The 23400-nt window shown below is 41.1% G+C and overlaps 1 long non-coding RNA gene across 1 annotated transcript in view; it reads right to left on the bottom strand.

Annotated features, from left to right (window-relative positions):
• Positions 1-2849: 2849 nt before the first annotated feature.
• LOC147372327 (uncharacterized) overlaps positions 2850-23400 on the bottom strand; it is a 57621-nt gene continuing 37070 nt past the window's right edge. Inside the window, exon 2 of the long non-coding RNA XR_015164001.1 lies at positions 2850-3648. This is a non-coding gene — a long non-coding RNA (uncharacterized LOC147372327). The remainder of the gene's footprint in view (positions 3649-23400) is intronic.

The following is a 23400-nucleotide window of genomic DNA, read 5'->3' as shown; positions in this document are numbered from 1 at the left end:
AGCCTGCAATTACTTAGCCATGGAGAAAGCCAACAGAGTAAATACTGCAACCTTACTCTTCTTCCGGTTGCTGAAATTCACAGGGCCAGAGATCCATTAATCCCACCAATGCATGCCCAGGTCAGAATGGAGAAGGATAAAGACGGATTTGGAGGAGCAAATGGAAGAGGGAGCACAAAGGAATACTGAGCACACTCAGACCATGAAGGGGAGGGCAATGATCACTCAGCAAAAACCATGACCTGCTGGGAAAGAGCAAGGGAAATGCTGGCTAGATAGCTAACAGGATTCACTAGAATGATCCTTATTCAAAATAACCATAGATTGTTTAAAATTGCAGACATCTCTTATTTGGAAGTAAATAAGGGAGCTGCACCAGAAGATAACAAAAGGCTGAGCTGCCACTAGTTGATGAGGAATACAGGAAAGGGGGACGTACTGACCTTTCAGAGAAAAGTGAAGAAATCCATTCCCATAAGGGATTGCAAAGAGAAGTGGCTGTTCCCTTGATAAAGCCAGAGAGGGCAAGCCTAATGAGGCCTAAGCCAGTTACATGGTGTAATTTACTGAATGGTGTTGGCTGCCTTGCAATGTTTCAAAGCAATTTTTTTGTTTGTAATACATGATTAGTAGGAAAGGATTTCGATGTTGCCATTTTCCAAAGGAAACTTGACTACACTTGGTAATAGAGAAAAATAAGTCTCCTTGGAAAGTCTCATATTTCAATGCAAAGCAGTACCCTAAGTCAGAATTTACACAACGTATTATTGCCTAATGTATGAGGATCAGCTAATTAATTCAGAACTAAATGTCAAGATAAACAGACCCAATCCCGAAGGGACTCCAAGACTTAGTGGCAACATCAAGTGTCCATTAAAAACCCTACATCAGTGATTCTCAACACTGGCTGTGCATTAGAATAACCTAGGTAGCTTTAAAATTTTTCTACACCCAGACTCCACCCTAGAGCAATTAAATAAGAATCTTTCAGTGGGGCCCAGGAATTGGTATTTTTTGAAAAGTTCTCTAAGTGATTATAACACTCTCCAGGGGTTGAGAAGCTCTGGTCTACAGGATACTTACATCTCTGGTGGATGCGATATGCCTAAATCAATCAGATCGCTTGCTTTGCTAATTAACTCATCAGTTCAACTCAAGTAGACATCCTGGAATGTGGATCTGCCTTGCTGTGTCTTACAGCCAAATACTGAGGCCGCTCAACAAAAGGGTTAGGAGGGGGGGCTCTGAGATCAGGCTGTGAAAGTGAAAGTGAAGTTGCTCAGTCGTGTCCGACTCTTTGCGACCCCATGGACTGTAGCCTATCAGAGTCCTCCATTCATGGGATTTTCCAGGCAAGATTGCTGGAGTGGATTGCCATTTCCTTCTCCAGGGGAATCTTCCCAACCCAGGAATCGAACCTGGGTCTCCCGCATTGCAGGCAGACGCTTTACCGTCTGAGATCAGGCTGCCCACGTCAAATTCTGAGTCTATTCATGGGCTTATGTGACTTTGGGAAAATCACTTAACACTTTCGAACCTTAGTTACATAATCTGTACAATATAGGAGGGGCAATGGTAGACATTACAGCATAGATTGTTTTGAGGATTAATTTAGAATTCACAGAAAGTATCCCCCATAGTACTGATAAGGATCCTTTGGCCCAGAGACGGTGAGTAACTTGCCCAAGATTATCCAGCTAGAAATTGACTGAAGGGCTTCCCTTGTGGCTCAGCTGGTAAAGAATCTGCCCACAATGAGGGAGACCTGGGTTCGATCCCTGGGTTAGGAAGACCTCCTGGAGAAGGAAAAGGCTACCCACTCCGGTATTCTGGCCTGGAGAATTTCATGGACTATAGAGTCCATGGGGTAGCAAAGAGTTGGACACAACTGAGCGATTTTCACTTTCACTTTAATTGACTGGATTAGGATTTGAACTCGGGTCTGTCTGTCTTTGTGGCTCATTCTTTGTCAGCTGAGCCATCTTGCGTCTCTGGAATGACACTCCTCAACATTAGGACTGCTGTAACTTCTCCTAGGGGAAAAAAAAAATCCTTGCTAAACAAATGGAACCGTGTCCCAGGAGTGGTGCTTTCTCAGCTTGTCTCTTCCTTTCTAGGACAACACAGATCTGGAGCACAGAAGTTAAGAGCAGACATTATGGCTTTGGGCTACGGAGAGTAAGCAAACCAGTCAGGCAGTGTTCCTGGGTCCATAGCTTTCCCTGGAAAGAGAACTATTTTCCTTATAGGAGTATTTTTTATCTTGAAGGATGGGTCAGCAGTAGTGTTGCTCCATGGAGAAGAAAGGGCAATGTCTGCTGGTGGTGCTCTGCAGAAGACCCACTCTCTCGGTGCTCAAGCAGTGAAGGGTGATGAGTGGGTGGATGAACTGCTCACAGTCCACCTCTGAGATCTGAATATCAGTGCATCCCCACTGAGAACCTGATACTTCCCTACGCTGGCCAGGGCTCCACAGCCATCGTGGTCCCACCCTCTCCTGCCCCAAGTGGGCACACTCATACGTTTTTTTTTTTTTTTTCTTTTTGAAAAGTGTGTGAAAATTCTCAGAAAGAGAATATTTTAAACCAGATTTACATTTATATATTTAAAATAACCAAGCTGCAAATACAAAATAAAAATAATAGCCTAGTCTTATTGAGAGGCTTTGTAGCCCAAGCTTTACATGTATTATTAACCCATTGAAGGCTCACCATAACCCTGTGAGGTACTGATCTAATCTTTCAGCTGAGGAGACTACAGCCCAGAGAGGTTAAATAATTGCCAGGTGAATTCTGTGGTTGATTTCTGGTATCTATCAGATCCCAGCAGTAAATAGAAGAGATACTAAATTGGGTAAATCAGGAAGAGTTTAATATTGGAACTAGATATGCTAGCTGGGCTTCCCAGGTGGCACTAGTGGTAACGAACAGATGTGCCTATGCAGAAAAACTCAGTCCCTGGGTTGGGAAGATCCCCTGGAGGAGGGTATAGCAACCCACTCCAGTATTCTTGCCTGGAGAATCCCATGGACAGAGGAACCTGGTGGGCTATAGTCCATAGGGTCACAAAGAGCTGGACATGACTAAAGCAGCTTAGCACATACATACACTCTAGATAGAGTGGACAGGGTATAAGGAAACTGAGAAAGCATAGGCAATACCTTGGCCCCAGACATAAAAGGAAAGAGCTCTGCCAGGAGCTATGACTTTGAGTCGGGGGAGGTACCAAATACCCACAGTTACTCTCCTCCCTTCTATCTCCCTCCAGTCTCCCACAGTGCTTTCCATCAGCCGAACCCAACTGCAAGTAAGAGGACAAGAGACCCGTGATTCAGTCCATACAGGTTGACCTCCCTGGGGCATGGGAGAGGATGGAGGAGAATAGAGAATGGATCTGGAAAAGAAAACAGAAAACATTCAGCGCACGTGTTATCTCAGTTTGGACAATTAGCTCTTCTTGCTCTAGAACTTGAAATTGAAAACAGAGAGACAGAGAAATTGTCATTAAAAATGAATACCGTTAATGGTGCATGACAGAATGTCCACCAGTTTCTGCTGCCGAAGAATCTTGACCTTTTCTGCTTCCATTTCTTCTACAAATTGGTTGCTCAGCGATCCAGGATGTTTCCAATATGTCTCTTACTTCTGCCTAATACGATGGAAGTCATTTACTGTCACTTATAACTGAAAGGTCCCTAATGAAGCAATGCCCAAATTTTTAGTATTGGCATTTAGATCACTGCATTTATGGCTACATTCCCAACTGTACTCAAGAAAAGGACTTATGTAGAAGAAGAGGAAGCGGAGGAGAAAGGGGAGGAAAGAGAGGAGATCGGGGAAAGAAGGAGAAAGGAAGGAGGAGGAAGGGTGGGAAAGGGAATAGAAAGAGAACAAGAACACAAATGATTATAAATACTTGGAAAGTAGGAACTTCTTCAATATGATCCTGCTGAGAACCACTGTCCCATCACCCACATTCTCAGATGGCTCTTTTGGAGAAAAACTTAATTATTGGATTGTAATTTTTTAGAGTTAGCTATTTTGCTTAATTGAATTTGCTAGTTAACTGTCCATAACCTTTGAATTTTAATCTAAGCCATATTACCTGAAATCTTATATAGATCTGCAGCAGTTGCTTGAGATCCCTAAAGGGCAGATTGGAGAGAAAGAACTCAGTTGGATTTCTTGCCTCTCATTGAGAGAAATCAACCAGGCAATCATTTAGTTTGCAAACATTTGTCAATTACCTTGTTGTATGTGCGTGGAGGGTTCCAATCAGGACATATAAAAATGAAATGACAATGTCTTTTCATGGGAGGTGACTTACAGCCTTAGCTTTTAGTACCCTCTGCCTGGCGATATCTATTTTATACTTAGTGTTTTAATAAAGAGCTCTTTTTCCAAATTATTTTAAGATATGTCTGAACAGAAAAACATTTGTGTGTGTGTGTGTGCATTTCACTTTCTCTTAATTGCACCTGTGGAGACACCTTGGCTCTTTAAACTCCAGGTTTCTGACCAAGACCTTTCTGACCACCTGGGGGCAGCATAACCTTACACAGAAAAGCACCTTGAAGGAACCAACTGGCTTTCTGAACTCCTGGCTTTCAAACACAAGCCTTTTAAGTAATGTTTCCCAAATGATTGACTCGAGAAGTACTATATTTGAAGAAATGGTTCTACAATTAAACAAGTTTAGGCAACTCTGGTTTAATCAAAGTTAACATCTGAGATTTTACCAGAAAAGCGTATGAAATGTTCTGAGAAGTCTTGCAGGGAAGACATCTTCTAACTCGGATGGGAAGTTAATTTGATGAGAAGGCTCTTGTCATTTAATCTGTTCTCAAAGTTAATACTACTCAACCAAGACTAAAGCGTATATTTAAAGTATATCTCATGTTGATGTTTGATAGAAAACAACAAAATTCAGTAAAGCAATTATCCTTCAATTTAAAAATAAATTAATTTTTTAAAAAAGTATATCAAGTACCAGTCAGAACTGAGTTTTCTCTAGAAGAAAAGGAAAGGTAGAGAGGTAAAACTAGAAATTCACAGGCTTCAGCAGGGAAGCTAAACAGAAAATCGAGTGTTCTGAGAAAATGGGGAAATACCTCTTCATGGGAATCCAAAAATAAGACTGAGATTCTAAATAATGTTGGAGAATTAAAGCTGGAATAAGACTGGTACCTCTGACCAACACAAGGCCTTTTTAGAATAAAGTTACAACATCTGCAAAACAAAAAGTATTGCTCACCATCCAATTATACAAGGATCAAGTCATTAGCCACTGTAGTCGCTGACCAACAGTGCACCCTGAGAGGCGTGAGCATATGTGCTCAGTTGCTCAGTTGTGTATGACTCTATGTGACCCCATAGACTGTAGCCCACCAGGCTACTCTGTCCATGGGATTTCCCAGGCAAGAATACTGGAGTGGGTTGTCATTCCCTTCTCCAGAGGATCTTCCCAACCCAGGGATTAAACCCAGGTCTCTTGAGTCTCATGCATTGGCAGGCGGATTCTTCACCACTGGGCCACCTGGGAATCCCTGAGAGGAATTCAGGACAAAAAGCCAGATGAGGCATTCTGTGTTTTGGGAAAACAGGCCCCCTAGATAGTTGATATATATCTCAGGAAGAAGTTTAATGAGACGAGATTCTTGCATCTTTCCAAACATAGAAATACTCTAAAATGGTTAACTAATATATCTATCTTTATCACTAACAGTTATCTTTACTTAGATGTGTGTTTGAATGCAGGTATTCCCCAGCCGAAAATCATATATATGATGGCTTCTCCCGCTCCTGGGGACAGTTTGCTCAGAGCTATTGAGAGACTGTTTCCCAGGCTATAGTCTTCAGTAAAGTCTCTGAGTCCCTTGGACTGCAAGAAGATCAAATCAGTCCATCCTAAAGGAATCAATCCTGAATATTCTTTGGAAGGACTGTTGCTAAGCTGAAGTTCCAATACTTTGGCCACCTGATACAAAGAACTGACTCATTGGAAAAGACCCTGATGTTGGGAAAGATTGAAGGTGGAAGGAGAAGGGGATGACAGAGGATGAGATGGTTGGATGGGATCACTGACTCAACGGACATGGGTTTGAGCAAGCTCCAAGAGTTGGTGATGGACAGTGAAGCCTGAGGTGCTGCAGTCCACAGGGTTGCAAAGAGTCGGACACGACTGAGTGACTGAACTGAACTGAACTGAAAGTCTCTGAATAAAACACCAAAACCCACAACTCTTACATTGTGCATTTTATTTTTTTCAGTCAAAAGTTTTGGGTGACCATAAAAGAACCCAGAGCAGATTTCTCTTCTTCTCCACAACTCTATGAGGGTCCAGAGCCATGGTACCAGCAAGGGACCCTTATGTCCATCTGCCTCCTCGTCAAGTCCAAGTAACTCAGTAAGTCTTTCCTGTCTCAGATCTTCCATCTTGGTTGATCCTGAGTTTTATTCTGTGATGGTCAAAGAGGTACCTGAATCTGATCTCTCTAGAATTTGAAACTCTTAGTGAGTATTCTTATTTTTGTGACCATATTGTTATTTGCATTAAGTTCAATAAGAATCTGTTCTTCCTAGGACATAATTGGAAACATTGTATCACCAAGGTTTTGAATGCAATGATATATTTGAGAATATATGCAAAACCAAGTATGACCAGTTAAAGAACTAAGGTAGACTTTGGGAACCAAAAAGCCCCTTTGGCAAAACAACCTGGTAACTTGCTCACAGGATTCTCTGCATCCTTACAAGGTGAATAATGAAGGTCACTTCTTGGCAAATGTAAGAACCTCAAAATAGTTGGGGAACCTCAAGAAGAGAAGAATTCACCTAAATATGCAGGCACTGTAAGCAAAATCTGATGGCAAGTATTTGTCATAGCTTTCCTTGCCTTGAGAGGCCTTTTAAGTTCAATTTGAGATTCCTGATGAAAAGTTCCAGTGAAGACAATTTAAAAGAGCTTATATGATCAATTACACTTGTGTAGTAATCAAACCAAATTTATTGAAACCAGAATTACTTTGACAACAAATAGTCTTAATCTGGCTATATTTGATGGAAATAAGGGTCAATTTTAGAGAAAAAAAATGTTTCAGTGAATATTAAGTTCCACTGTTGTTCAGTTCAGTTCAATTCAGTTGCTCAGTCATGTCCGACTCTTTGCAACCCCATGAATCACAGCACGCCAGGCCTTCCTGTCCATCACCAGCTCCCAGAGTTTACCCAAACTCATGTGCATCGAGTCAGTGATGCCATCCAGCCATCTCATCCTCTGTAATCCCCTTTTCCTGCCCCCAATCCCTCCCAGCTTCAGAGTCTTATCCAATAAGTCAACTCTTCGCATGAGGTGGCCAAAGTATTGGAGTTTCAGCTTTAGCATCATTCCTTCCAATGAACACCCAGGACTGATCTCCTTTAGGATGCACTGGTTGGATCTCCTTGCAGTCCAAGGCACTCTCAAGAGTCTTCTCCAACACCACAGTTCAAAAGCATCAATTCTTCGGCGCTCAGCTTTCTTCACAGTCCAACTCTCGCATCCATATATGACCACTGAAAAAACCATAGCCTTGACTAGACGGAACTTTGTTGGCAAAGTAATGTCTCTGCTTTTTAATATCTAGGTTGGTCATAACTTTCCTTCCAAGGAGTAAGAGTCTTTTTTAATTTCATGGTTGCAATCACCATCTGCAGTGATTTTGGAGCCCCCAAAAATAAAGTCTGACACTGTTTCCACTGTTTCCCCATATATTTCCCCTGAAGTGATGGGACCAGATGCCATGATTTTCATTTTCTGAATGTTGAACTTTAAGCCAACTTTTTCATTCTCCTCTTTTACTTTCATCAAGAGGCTTTTTAGTTCCTCTTCACTTTCTGCCTTAAGGGTGGTGTCATCTGCATATCTGAGGTTACTGATATTTCTCCTGGCAATCTTGATTACAGCTTGTGCTTCTTTCAACCCAGCGTTTCTCATGATGTACTCTGCATATAAGTTAAATAAGCAGGGTGACAATATACAGCCTTGACGTACTCCTTTTCCTATTTGGAAGCAGTCTGTTGTTCCATGTCCAGTTCTAACTGTTGCTTCCTGACCTGCATATAGGTTTCTCAAGAGCCAGGTCAGGTGGTCTGGTATTCCCATCTCATGAAGAATTTTCCACAGTTTATTGTGATCCACACAGTCAAAGGCTTTGGCATAGTCAATAAAGCAGAAATACATGTTTTTCTGGAACTTTCTTGCTTTTTTTCATGATTCAGTGAATGTTGGCAATTTGATCTCTGGTTCCTCTGCCTTTTCTAAAACCAGCTTGAACACCTGGAAGTTCACAGTTCACGTACTGCTGAAGCCTGGCTTGGAGAATTTTGAGCATTACTTTACTAGCGTGTGAGATGAGTGCAATTGTCCATTGTTGTTAACTGCCTTTTAATTGTCTTTGAGTTTTGTATTTAGAGGCTAAGACTTATTTCCATGAAATTAAAAGCCGCTTACTCCTTGGAAGGAAAGTTATGACCAACCTAGACAGCATATTCAAAAGCAGAGGCATTACTTTGCCAACAAAGTTCTGTCTAGTCAAGGCTATGGTTTTTCCAGTAGTCATGTATGGATGGGAGAGTTGAACTGTGAAGAAGGCTGAGTGCCAAAGAATTGATGCTTTTGAACTGTGGTGTTGGAGAAGACTCTTGAGAGTGCCTTGGACTGCAAGAAGATCCAACCAGTCCATTCTGAAGGAGATAAGCCCTGGGATTTCTTTGGAAGGACTGATGCTGAAGCTGAAACTCCAGTACTTTGGCCACCTCATTCGAAGAGTTGACTCATTGGAAAAGACTCTGATGCTGGGAGGGATTGGGGGCAAAAGGAGAAGGGGACAACAGAGGATGAGATGGCTGGATGGCATCACTGACTCAATGGATGTGAGTCTGAGTGAACTCTGGGAGTTTGTGAAGGACAGGGAGGCCTGGCATGCTGAGATTCATGGGGTCACAAAGAGTCGGACACGACTGAGCGACTGAACTGAACTGATTTCCTAAGTGACTCCTTGTAACTATGTTGCATTATTGTAAAGTTTAATTGAATTATTAAAAGCACATTCTAAGCTTGTTTTTGAAGCTTATCTTTTTTTAAAAAAAGTATCTATCTTTAGATGAGGATTAGATGCCCATGACCTGCAACCAGGAGAGTATATATACTGGAACAGATACCATGTAAAGAACTCCCTTTGAAAGGTCCTTAGCAAGTACTTTTAACTAGCTCAAGTGCAGTGGGGAAACATGAAAGAAACTGACACCTAGGTTTCTATTTTCCCAATTTAAAGGGGACCCTGCACTGGACTAGTCTATAGCAAGGATGTGCATGCATGCTAAGTTGCTTCAGTTGTGGTTGACTCTTTGAGACCCTATGGGCTGTAGTCCATCAGGCTCCTCTGTCCATGGGACTCTCCAGGCAAGAATACTGGAGTGGGTTGCCATGCCTTCCTCTAGGGGATCTTCCCAACCCAGGGATCGAACCTGTGTCTCTTATGTCTCCTGCATTCTTTACCACTAGCGCCACCTGGGAAGCCCATAGAACCACATAGGCGGGTTCTTTACCACTAGCGCCACCTGGGAAGCCCATAGAGAGGACTGTTGACCTCAAAATCACCTTAAAACAATGTTCATATAGAGGAGAAATGACACTTATGCCAGGACCAGAAGATGACACCAGAAGTAGACAGTTATCCCAAGGTGCTAGACTTGACCCATACAATTATTTACACTATTTTCTTGATTTCTCGAACATCTTGCATATGAATCGAATGTTTTTCTATCATGGGCATGACCCTATGCAGAGCTTAAAAATGAATCCAGTTGTTGACTTCATAGTAAATTACCTACGTCTAGTATTTCTGGTTTACCTTGGTGGATTTCTCTTCTCCAAGGCTCTGATTAGATGGTTGTCAGAAAGTTATTTTAGAAATAAGAAGTTATACTTCTTTTCAGGCCACTATTGATATTACTAGATAAGATCCTGTTATTTGGCTAGTCAATCATGCTTGCTATGACTCTGGCCATATATGTGACTTTTCTTTAAAAGTTACTGAAGCTAAATTAGAGCAATGAGCTAAATTTCAGTCAAAAATCATAACCACCCACTTATTATGAGGGACTCCCCCTAAGTTATGGGATGGATTTGTATGGGTAAGACCAGGTTATAGTATTTAGGTTTAAAGGCCCCATTACATCAGGGTAATTAGATCATACAAAGGATAATCAGCCTAATAACCCTAGGAAACTGGGCTGGATGCCTTATAAACAATGCAAATATATCATTATCTTTAAAAATAGCAATGGGTACAGAACAGACTGGATCAGACAACTGGGATTATACTGGACTGCATCTAATGAAAACTCTTGGCTTAAATTCTTGTGTGTGACCTAATTTGTGCTACTAGCTATATTATATATTGTATTTTGCCAATTTTATAATATCGTTGTTTTACGTATTACCTAATGCATGACCAAGTCTCTGACAAAAATAATGATGACTAAGATACTTAAAATGATTGCCCCAAAACATAGTTCCATTTACAATTAAGATTATTGTAATAGTATAACTCTAAGTTATACTTATAAATTTATACTTATAAATATGGGAAGAAGCAACTAGGGAGAATCATTTCCTGGACCATAACAGGCTAGTAAAGACAGGTGGTCCAGAGATTTTTATGGCTACTACTAACAGAGTCCAGTCCCATTGTAGCACATTGAATAACCTATCAAAGAAACCCTTACCTGATTTATGAAGTAGCCTTCCTAGCACTATGAGACAAATTGGTCATGAAGTGCCTTCCATATGCATTTATGACCGATAGGGAGGACTGTAAAATGAAGACCGTTGCTCTCCATCCTGTTCTACAAAGACTAAGTCATGAGCCAGTGCAGCTGCAGACCTACAGTGCACCCTGAAAGGAACTCACGCCCGAAAAAATCCCAGATGAAGCACTCTGTGTTTTGGAAAAATAGGTCCCTTAGATGTATATCTCAGGGAGAATTTTAATGAACTCAGGTTCTTGCATCTTCCCATACACAGAAACACTCTAAAATCATTAACTGAGATATCTATTCTCTGTGCCCAGCAGTAATCTTTTACCCAAATGTCTGCTTGACTGTAGGTATTCCCTAGCTAAAAACCATATATATGCTGCTTTCTCCCCTCCCTCTTGGAGAAGTCCCCTCAGAGCTACTAAGAGGTTGTTTCCCAGGCTATAGTCTTCAGTAAAGTTCCTACATAAAACCAAACCCCACAACTTTTACATTGTGTGTTTTTCTTCCAGTCATCACATGTAAGGGACAGTCTGATAGACTGTATTTTCTAAGAGTAGTATTTTCTAAACCGTAGTCATTCATAAACATACTAACTTCCTGGTTTTTTTCTATCAAGATTTATCCAGTATTTTTCATAAATTGTCTTATACTTTTGTATAAATTATTTTTTTAAAAAACTTAATATCTGAAAATTCATTGTTTTGGAGGAATAATTATTTTTCTAATGTGTAAATTTAAAAATAAATAATTGTCTATGTTCCATCTAAAGTAATATGTATACCATTATTTTGGAAATGCTTTTCTAAAGGATAAAAACTTTCCAGTGCTGTGAATAATGAAAAGGGTACAGTTGAGACTGAGTTGTAAAAGGTTAAAACAAACCTGAAGAATGAGACTATTGGTGAGAGATGAAATAATACACACACACACACACACACACACACACACACTCTGAGGTATAATTTTAAATTCCTTTCTAATGTTCTAAAAATACTAGTTATACTTTTGCTTATATTTTAATATTGTAGTTGAATAAGCAGATTATCTACTTTGATAAACAGATTATTTTTCTTAGTTCTAATAACTACAATGAAAATATAAACTGTCAAGTCAAAAGAATGACCATTATATGGAATATTTTATATATGACAATGCTGGGCTGGAGGAAGCACAAGCTGGAATCAAGATTGCTGGAAGAAATATCAATAACCTCAGATATGCAGATGACACCACCCTTATGGCAGAAAGTGAGGAAGAACTAAAGGGCCTCTTGATGAAAGTGAAAGAGGAGAGTGAAAAAGTTGGCTTAAAGCTCAATATTCAGAAAACTAAGGTCACGGCATCTGGTCCCATCACTTCATGGCAAATAGATGGGGAAACAGGAGAAACAGTGTCAGACTTTATTTCTGGGGGGTCCAAAATCACTGCAGATAGTGATTGCAGCCATGAAATTAAGAGATGCTTACTCCTTGGAAGGAAAGTTATGACCAACCTAGACAGCATATTAAAAAGCAGAGATATTACTTTGCCAACAAAGTTCCGTCTAGTAAAGGCTATGGTTTTTCCAGTGGTCATGTATGGATGTGAGTGTTGGACTATAAAAAAAGCTGAGTGCTGAAGAATTGATGCTTTTGAACTGTAGTGTTGGAGAAGACTCTTGAGATCCCTTGGACTACCAGAAGATCCAACCAGACCATCCTAAAGGAGATCAGTCCTGGGTGTTCTTTGGAAGGACTGATGTTGAAGCTGAAACTTCAATACTTTGGCCACCTGATAAGAAGAGGTGACTCATTGGAAAAGACCCTGATGCTGGGAAAGATTGAGGGCAGGAGAAGAAGGGGATGACAGAGGATGAGATGGTTGGATGGCATCACCAACTCAATGGACATGGGTTTTGGTGGACTCTGGGAGTTGGTGATGGACAGGGAGACCTGGCATGCTGCGGTTCATGGGGTCGCAAAGAGTCGGACATGACTGAGCAACTGAACTGATATTTCAGCTTTGTGTCAATTTTAGCTTTATGGTTTTTCAGAAATCAGTTTTCAGTTTTTAAAAACATCTTTTGCTTCTAACAAGTACAATGTGTATTCATATACTACAAAGCTCACTTTACCAAGCAGCGTTTCTTCTATCCATAGATTAATCTTGGTGCTAAATAGTCTTCCATATTGTTATTTCACCCAGAAATTGAGATACAGATAATTAAACCTGTTCCAACAATATCAACCAGAAGATTATTTGATAAAAAAAACAAGACATTCCCTGTAAGAATATTATCCAATAGAACTTTCTTTGATGATGGAAAAGTTTGACATCTCCACGTGAAACAGGTAGCTATTGAAATGGAATTGGTATAATGCGATGTAGCCCAGGATCTAAGCATGAGCAATAACTGTTGTTGTTGATGTTCAGTTGCTAAGTCCTGTCCAACTTTTGCGACCCCATGTACTGCAGCATGCCAGGCTCCTCTATCCTCCACTATCTCCTGGAGTTTGCTCAAATGACTATTGAGTCTGTGATGCTGTCTAATCATCTCAGCCTCTGCTGCCCCCTTCTTCTTTTGCCTTCAATCTTTCCTAGCATCAGGGTTTTTCCAATGAGTCATCTCTTCACATTAAGTGGCCAAAGTATTGGAGATCAGTTTCAGCATCAGGCCTTCCAATTAATATTCAGGTTGACTTCCTTTAGGATTGACTGGTTGATCTTCTTGCAGTCCAAAGGATGCTCAAGACTCTTCTCCAGTACTGCAATTCAAAAACAATTCTTTGGTTCTTAGCCTTCCTTATGGTCCAACTCTCACATCCTAACATATGGAAAAACCATAGCTTTGACTGTATGGACCTTTGCTAGCGAAGTGATGTCTCTGCTTTTTAGCATGCTGTCTAGGAGATGCAGGAGACGTGGGTTCAGTCCCTGAGCTGGGGAGATCATCTGGAGGAGGAAATGGCAACCCACTCCAGGATTCTTGCCTGTGGGATTCCATGGACAGAGGAGCCTGATGGGCTAGAGTCCATGGGGTCACAAAGAGTCAGACACAAGTTAGTGACGGAGGACACATACACACAGATGTTTGTCATAGCTTTCCTTCCAAGGAGCAAGCGTCTTTTAATTTTATGGGTAGTCACTGTCTACAGTAATCTTGGAGCCCAAGAAAACAGTTTGTCACTGTTTCCAATTTTTCCCCTTATATTTGCCATGAAGTGATGTGACTAGATGCCATGATCTTAGTTTTTTTTCTTTTTTTAATATTGAGTTTCAAGCCAGCTTTTTCACTCTCCTCTTTTACCCTCATTAAGAGGCTCTTTAGTTCCTCTATACTTTCTGCTATTAGAGTGGTATCCTCTGCACATCTGAGGTTGTTATTTCTCCCGGCAATGTTGATTCCAACTTGAGATTCATCCATCCTGGTATTTCGCATGTTGTACCCTGCCTACAGGTTATATAAGCAAGATGACAACATACAGCCTTGTTGTACTCCTTTCCCAATTTGGACCAGTCTGTTGTTCCATGTCTGGTTCAAGCTGTTGCTTCTTGATCCACATATAGGTTTCTCAGTGGGCTGGTACTCCTATCTCTTCAAGAATTTTCCACAGCTTGTGATTCACACAGTCAAAGGCTTTAGCCTAGTCAGTGAAGCAGAAATAAGTTTTTTTCTGGAATTCCCTTGCTTTCTCCATCATCTGATGAATACTGGCAATTTGATCTCTGGTTCCTCTGCCTTTTCAAAACCCAGCTTGTACATTTAGAAGTTATTAGTTCATGTACTGCTGAAGCCTAACTTGAAGGATTTTGAATATAACCTTGCTAGTATGTGAAATGAGTGCAACTGAACAGTAGTTTGAACATTCTTTGGCATTGTTATTCTTTGGGATTGGAATGAAAATGGACACTTTCCAGTCCTGTGGCCATGCTGAGTTTTCCAAATTTGCTGACATATTGAATGCAGCACTTTAACAGCATCATCTTTTAGGATTTTAGGATTTTGCTAGAATTCTGTCACCTCCACTAGCTTTGTTTGTATTAATAGTAATGGTTCCTAAGGCTCATTTGACTTCACATTTCAGGATGTCTGGCTTGAGGTGAGTGACCACAGAATCCTAGTTATCTGGGTTACGAAGATCTTTATTGTATAGTTTGTCTGTGCATTCTTGCCGTCTCTTCTTACTCTCTTCTGCTTCTGTTAGGTCCTTATCATTTCTGTACTTTATCATGCCCATCCTTGCATGAAACATTCCATTGATGTCTCCAACATGATAGTCACATACAAATCACACAATTGCATAACCAAAAATTAACCTGAATAACCAATGAATTTTTCACTATTTCTGTCTGAACCTCAGATTGGTAGAACAAATTCTAACCTATTTAATTGGAGTCATGCATCTGTCTCTTGTGGTAATGTTATTTTCAGGTTCTCTAACAGCAGTTAAGTTCTACTCATTTTCTTTACTACCACTTGATTGTAGTATAAAAATTGCAAATGCAACTTGAGTTCAATCACTTGATAAACATTTATTGCAAGCCTATTCTTGGCAAGATCCTGGAGATGCAGTACTAAACAAGAAAGAAATGGTTTTTGCCTTCACAGAACTTAAAGTCTAGCTGGGTGAGGCATGGTGGTATTAAGTTTCATCAATGAGAAAACGACCTTGTGAAAGCAGTGCCCCAATAATTCAGAAACTAAGGTGCCCAGAACTCCTCAGACATGTATGCTTAACTCTTGTACCCATGTAAGAGGAAACTAATCTGAAAGTCAGAATCTATTTACAATCTATTTACAAATGTGTTTTCTCTTTTCCCTACGTTTCAAGTGATGATCCCTTTCCAAGAGCTAATTATACACCCCAGAAGATTTCAACCTAGTGAACATACTCCATTTTTTAACATTTTAAAATTTTCTTTTCTTTTTTCCTTCCTTTCTTTCTTCATTCCTCACTCCCTTGCTTCTTCCCTCCCTCCCTTCATTCCTTCATACATATTGAGTTTATATTTTGTGAAGAGAGTTTATGAATATATTATATATATGAGTATATTCTTATGTATATTATGAATATATTCTTTGTATAACTTTTTGATGGCTCCAGCATGCAGGCTTAGAGAGTTTGTTGCTCTATGTGTCAATCCCCTTGGCATTTTAAAGCAAGTGAATAGAGAGGTTAAGGCTCGGATCTAGCCAAGCATGTCCTTTGTATCACCAATGGATAATCTTATATGGCAGAATAGAGCCAAATTGTGCACCTCAGATATACTTGTCAATTTGATGTGTAAGACCTGTAGGCAGGGAAGTTACAATTTATAAAATAACAAGAGCTTGGCCTGGAAAGCATATTAAAATTTTGATCTTGAAGTATAATATATCACAATTACAGGGCTAGGTAGGAAATAAGAATATGTAAAAATGACTGAGCTCAAGGCCTCTGAGGATAAACTGCTTGTATTCCTATCAAGCTAGCTCCTGGCTAGTTTTGCTGTCTATTAAAATAATTTGTTGATGAAGCAAAATTAGGGCAGCTTCATCTAGCTGTTGCTGTTCAGTTGACCCGATGGATTGTAGCACACCAGGCTCCTCTGTCCATGGCGTTCTCCAGGCAAGAATGTTGGAGTGGGTTGCAGTAGGTACTGGTAAAAGCATAGTATTTAGGACCTAAGATTTTTTTTTAGAGACTATAAACATGTTTGAGAGCTAAAAGGAAAAAAAGTTTGACTCCAAAACATAAAAAGAAAATATCAGAATCAAAATTAATATTTAACTATATTCCTACAGAGTGTAACATACCAATGAATTAACTGCAATTCAACTATTTTATAGACAATTTATTTAGTTTGGGATGTGGATTATGGTTGACTTTAACATGCTTGATAGATGTGATGGGTAAAAGAGTAAGAGTACCTAGAACTCAGAAAAGAATGTCAATACCAAACTTTGCTGGCTGTCAAATTGAGTCACTGAGTTGCTAATTTGCAAGCTCTAATTATATGATGGTTATCCAGATAAGACAGTCATGTCTAAAGAGGTCAAGTGAATTGGACAAGTTCACATAGCTACACAGAGGCATGTCCCTGACTAGAACTTTTATCTCTTGAGTCCTGCATGAGGTCTTTTGCACCCAATGTCATCTACAACTGATTTGTTGGAATACTTGTTAAAATGCATACTCACAGACTCTACTGGGCTCTGTAGAGTCACAGACTCTACACAGACTCTACTCTACTCACAGAACATCTGGGGTTCAAACTCAGAATCTGCATTTTTCCCACATAACACTGCCTATCATTTTATATTTCCAGGGACACAGCTATTTAGCTAGTCAGCTTTGGTCAGTTGATTGAGCCAATTTATTGCCAGCGAGTTGATGACTTGGATTCAGTCGACCTGTTGGTATAATGTGGACATGAAAGCCTAAAATTGGTTTCCTCTTTTTTTTATATATTTATTTGACTGCATCAGCTCCTAGTTGCACCATGCAGGATCTTTTATTGCAGTGCAACAGACTCTCCAGCTGCACAGAACATGGGATCTTAGTTCCTTGACCAGGGATCAAACTGACATATTCTGCATTGCAAGGCAGATTTTTAACCATTGGGTCACCAGGCAAGTCCCTAAAAATGGTTTCTTTTTTTTTTTTTAAAAAGACCCTAAAATGGAGAAACAATATTGTTTAGATTCTTTCCTCAACTGTGACGTTAAATGAGGTATTTCAAAGCTGTCTTGGAAGAAGACCTTTGGGCATGCTAGTAAAAAAAATACCAGAGGAGAACTGTGATAGAGGGTAATTGGGGGCTGAGGTGAAAATGCTGAAAGGCTCAGAGATAAGCCAGTCACCCTTCTGGTCTCTCGTCTTTTTGACTTTTTTCCCCTAAATACATTAGTTCAAACTAGTGAATGTACAAATGTATGGAATGTTTCAAATATGTAAGTACCAGGCACTGTCCTAGGTGCTGAGGAACCCATGATGACCGGGTCAGACACAGTCCTTGACTTAAATTTGCCTACAGTCTAGCTCAGAACAAGATAAACAAGTATTTAATCCCAGCTCTACCACCAATAAGCTGTGTGACCTTGGATAAGCCTCCTCACCTCTCTGGACTTGCATTTTCTTATTTTAACCTCTAGCTCTGCCTAGCCCTTATAGGAAGCACCAATGACCTTAGAAAGTGAGAGGCTACCATCTACATGGACATTTCATTGCTGCTCATGCCTCTGTCTTCCTACCAGTCAATTTTTGTTTAATTCAGAGGTAGGCCATGCCAGGCCAGTGAAATGGCTGTCTTCTCCACATGGCCCCACCCAGGGACTCGTGGGACCAATTACATCAAAGTTTTCTTGAAATTTGCTCTCTAAATTAGCTTGTATGTGCTCTGGCTATGAGAGAGGGTCACATCCATTACCTCACGGCTGTGATGGCTCCAGCAAAGTCCCCAGGGAGCTGGGCAGCCCACCACAACCTTCTCCAAGGACTTTCAGAGGAGCAGTGGCAGGGAGCTTCCCCCGTGCTGCCCTACCGGTCCACAAAAAGAAAAAAAAAATGACCCTAGAGTCCAAAGATTCACTTCCAAAACAGCCCTGAGGCTGAAACCAACCATGGTGGCCGACTGGTGGGAAGAAGCGGGTAAAACGACACCACGGAAAAACTGACATTTGTGGATATTAAGGGAAAATGTGCATCCTTCCAATTACAAGCTTAACCAAGTCAGGAAAATTATGATGGGAGCATTTCATGAACATTTAAGTTTAATCTGGGCTTTCCCATTATTGAGTTAGTCCAGGATACACACTCTGGAGAATCCTGTATACTCCAGAGTGTCTAACTATACACAGGAAGTAATAGTGATGCATAATCGATGTTGATTTAATCAATCTGTGTTGAGCAACCATTATGTGCTTGGCATCATCGTGGGCACCAGGGGTACAATAATGAACAAAGCACTCTTTGCTTTCATGGGGAGACAGAAAATAAAACCAAAGTGGTTAACAAAAAGCTATATACACAAGTTTAGGTAATGATAAGCCTGTGAAGAAAAGGGAAGCCGGGAAGGGGTAGGAAATAAAAGAGAGGGGGAAGTGAGGGGTAGGGAAGACTGCTTGACCGAGACATACTACGAGCAGAAACTTGAGTGAAAGGAGGGGTGACCTAGAGGTGGGTATCTGAGGAAAGAGCTTCACACAAAGGGAAGAACCTGACCCAGTACCTGGCGGGGCTGCTGTGTGTTTTAGGTTCAGGGAAGTGAAGAGATGTGTCCAGGGCCACACAGCAAGTTAAGTGACAGAGCTGGAAGGTGCCTCTACCTCAGTGCTGTTTCTTCTAATTGTTCCTGGGGTTAGTCATTCCTAAACTTCACTTGACTCCCCCCGTATCAGGCACACCACCCAAAGCTTCCAACAGCTCTGAGCTCTGGAATTTGATTCAAATCCTTGGAGACAGAACTTGGTATTAATACCTGGCTCTCATAAAAGATTAGATGAAGCCTGTGCCCAAAGATATTCGGGTCTGAAAGCATCTGGAGGCAGTGATGGGATTTATTTTCATTGTACTGTGGGAGCTCAGCCTCTCCCAGGCACTCTTTTAGGCTGCTGTCTCCATTTCCTTCTTTCTGGGGAGAACTGGATGCGGGAGGTGGGGTGTCAGTTACACCCTCCCTGACTAAGGAAATGTGCAGAGTGGAAAGACAGCCATTACCCCAGGCTGGCCATCGCCTCCTTAGCAACAACAGCCGTGTACACATTCACACACAAACACTGCACCAAAACAAGCAAAGGTCACTCTCTCTGGTCACTTCCAAGAATGATCTCAATTTTTCATAAAACAATGTTTATAAATTAGATGGAATCCCGGAGCAATCCGGGAATAGAAATAACCATTTTATGAGGCTTCTTGCCATTACATTATTTCTTGTTTGCCTCGAATGAGCAAAATAGTGTGCAGCCCACCTCTTTCAGAGCCAAGCAAAGACCTTTTACCAAGGATCCAGCCAAGTGAATCTGAATGGAGAGGTATCCTTGTTCTAGCAGGAGCTTCCATTTACAGCCTTTTGACAAGAAGCACCTTGAGGTCAAGGGCTCTGCCCTAGTCATTTTTCCATTCCAGCAACAAGCACAGTCCCTAGCACACCATGAGCATTTAGGAAATAATTTTGATTGTTGAATTACTGAATAAGTAACTGAATCAATGAAAATGAAATAATGAATGAATAGTCTGATGCCCAGGGCTAGTTCCAAAGAAAATGAAGATACTCAACAAGACTACAAACACTTTTGAGCCCTTGTTATATGCCTGGGCTTTATGTGAGATGACACTGAAGAAGTATTCCATGTTCTCCAACCTGCTTCCTGCTCTCACTGGCTTTTCCTTGGCCCCTCCAGACTTCCATGCTGTTCACCTGTGACACAGGCTGCTCTTCAACCCTAACTCAGAATATATTTCCCCTCTCTACCTAGAAAATGTCCACTGTTACAGCCTCCTGGATTTAATTGGCTGGCATGTTGATGAACTACACACATTAGTTGAGCTCCCTCAGAGGCAGAGCCTGAGACAAGGATTCAAGTGTATGTGGTTATTTGGGAAAAAGGGATAGAAGAAAAGACAGTCAATGAAGAGTACATTATTAAGCAAGTTATCACTATAGACAATCAAACTTCAGTCGTATGTAAAAATTTGGAAAAAACGGTATAAGAAATATGTCACCTTGCTTAACGTTATCCCACCTGGAAGCAAGAAAGTGGTATTTATTCACCAACTTAGTGATTGTTACCTGTTGCTGTCATTGTTGTTCAAGCACTTATGTCTGACTCTTTGTGACCCCATGGACCACAGCACACCAGGCCTCCCTGTCTCTCACCATCTCCCAGAGTTTGCCTAAGTTCATGTCCATTGCATCGGTAATGCCATCCAGCCATCTCATCCTCTGACACCCTCTTCTCCTCCTGCCCTCAATCTTTTCCAGCATCAAGGACTTTTCCAATGAATTGGCTGTTCGAATCAGGTGACCAAAATACTGGAGCTTCAGCTTCAGCATCATTCCTTCCATTGAGTATGTAGGGTTGATTTCCTTTAAGACTGACTGGTTTGATCTCCTTGCTGTCTAAGGGGCTCTCAAGAGTCTTCTCCGGCACCACAGTTCAAAGGTATCAATTCTCTTGCACTCTGCCTTCTTTACAGTTTGGCTCTCACAACTGTACATTACCACCGGGAAGACAATAACCTTGACTATATGGACCTCTGTGGACAGAGAGATGTCTCTGCTTTTCAACGCCCTGTTAATTCTCTGGCACTTTCAAGCTCCTTGAACATGAGCAGATTGGCCTTCCTTGACTTTGGAGAAAGCACTCAGACAAGCAGTGCTGATATTTACAGTCAGAAGTTACCAGGGCATAGTGAAGTGGTAAAGCTGAAGATGGGCCACTGACCACATTGGCCAACCTAACTGTTAGATGGAGAAATGGATGATCACATCCACCATAAACACCCTCCTAAAGGGACCTGACTTCTAAAGAAGACTTTGAATGGGATAATGTCTTAACACAAATGAATGCTTCTCTTATCCAGTTGGAAGACAAAAGAGGAAGTTGAGATTTGGTGGCGGAAGTGGACAGATGAGTCTCCATTTAAATATGGCAGGTGCAGGAGGCTTTCCTGGAATTTTGGGTGAGGTGAGCACTACTTTTATAACAGAGTTATAATGCAGCCAATATTCTTTACAGGCGAGAAGTTGACCAGAAATTAACTAGCCTCTATCAAACCCATTCATGTTAGGAATTTTGCCTTTCAGCTACCAGAGAAATTCTGTGTCTACTCAGAGCACTACATCCCTCAGTTGCAGGACATATCTAGATTATCAAAAGGCTAGTTTCCCTTCCTTTCTCCTCCTTGTTTGCTTACAAACCTGTAAGAGAGAGAACTGATAGTTTCACGGAGCTTTTTAACATGACATTAAAATCAAGAGGAAACTGAGAGGTCATCCTACAAACCTGTCATTTTATAGCCTGGAAGCTGAGGCCCAGAATGTGGAGGTCACTTGCCCAAAATCACGCAATGATGAGTGCTAGGTTTGTTTTGTCAGGCAGAATTCAGTCATGAAAACTAAATCACTCTAGGTTTGTCAAGCAAAAAGTGATGTAACGCAGGGAAATACAAAACCACTGGAAAGGTTAAGGGGGCAAGAGTCAGAAATGGGCTGTCACTAGTTTGTAAGCTGTGGTTTCAACAGCCATAGAACTTTGCAAGCTGTCCAGAACATGGAAACCAGTTCCTTTCATGGACCTGAGGCATGCAAATGTCAAGAGACAACTTCAAAACCTCCTGTGCTTACTTAGCATCACATGCTGATCCTTCCAGAAGGAAATGATGGCTTCCGTCTCTTTCACCTTCCACATTTGCCACTCCATCTGGCTGGCGGGCTGTAAGCCACACTTAGCAGTGTGGTGAGCTCCTGTTTGTAGGCATATATGCAAACCTAGGTGATAGAGAGTACCTCTGCTCAGTGGTGAATGCATCTCCCAAATAACAAGTGGGAAAGAGAGGTGAGAAAGAGGGCTGGCATTGGCTGGAATTCGGTACCTGATCCCACCCTTGACAGCAGTTTTAGAGACCCTGACAGTGTAGAATTTTCAATGTCATCATTTGGTCCATCACATTCCCTGTCTTTCTGTCTCCCCCATGTACGTCAGTCTGTATTGCTGTATTACAGGTGTGTAGTGACAAATCTGGGCTTCCCTGGTAGTTCAGCTGGTAAAGAATCTGCCTGCAATGCAGGAGACTGGGGTTCAATTCCTGGGTTGGGAAGATCTGCTGGAGGAGGGCATGGCAACCCACTCCAGTATTCTTTCCTGGAGAATCCCCATGGACAAAGGAGCCTGGCAGGCTACAGTCCATAGGGTCATAAAACAGTTGGACATGACTTAGTGACTTAACAACAACATTGTCCTGAACCTCAAAGCATGTTAGTTTCACTACAATCTGGAGTTTTCTACCTTCGGGGGGAAAGCTCTGTCTAAACAATTTCCACCTGATCCCCTCTCCCTTAGCCAGAGTTAGAATTGACCCATCAAATGCCAATGGGGTCATTTCAGTGTTTGGTTCACAAACAAGTGTGCAAATTATAGGACACAGTATAACTGCAAGTCATCCATTAGAAACCACTACAGGACTATGAATTCTGTGTTCAGTGCAGTCCTTGTACCAAACTTGGTGACGAGGCTTTTAGGAAGTCAAGATTCTCAATTCTTTTTAAGCATCCCCAAGCTTCCTGTTACCTTGTTTTAAACTCTTCTGCAGGCAGCACACATTCCTAATGTCTTTCTCACTCACTAATCCACACTTACTGACAGTCACTTCTTCCTAGGCTATTGCTCTCTGTTCTGAGATGAGGATGGCATTATTACATAATTAAATTCTTGTTAACTTCTTACTGAATTAATGTTCAATCTCATCTAATTTATGAAATACTAGAATCAATTTAAAATGTGGTGTTCCTCGTGGATTTGTTAGTGCTATTATTATTACTAAATGATACTATTAGTAATAATTATTAATGATGATGGTGATGATAACACTTCACCTTTGCACCTCTGCAGAGTCTTGGGGTCATCAAATTATTTAAC

The sequence above is a fragment of the Bos grunniens genome, chromosome 5 (genome assembly GCF_055505025.1).
Source record: "Bos grunniens cultivar Pamir isolate PY7600 chromosome 5, Bosgru_T2T1.0, whole genome shotgun sequence".
Lineage (NCBI taxonomy): Eukaryota > Metazoa > Chordata > Mammalia > Artiodactyla > Bovidae > Bos > Bos grunniens.
This window is presented reverse-complemented; position numbering and strand designations above follow the sequence as displayed.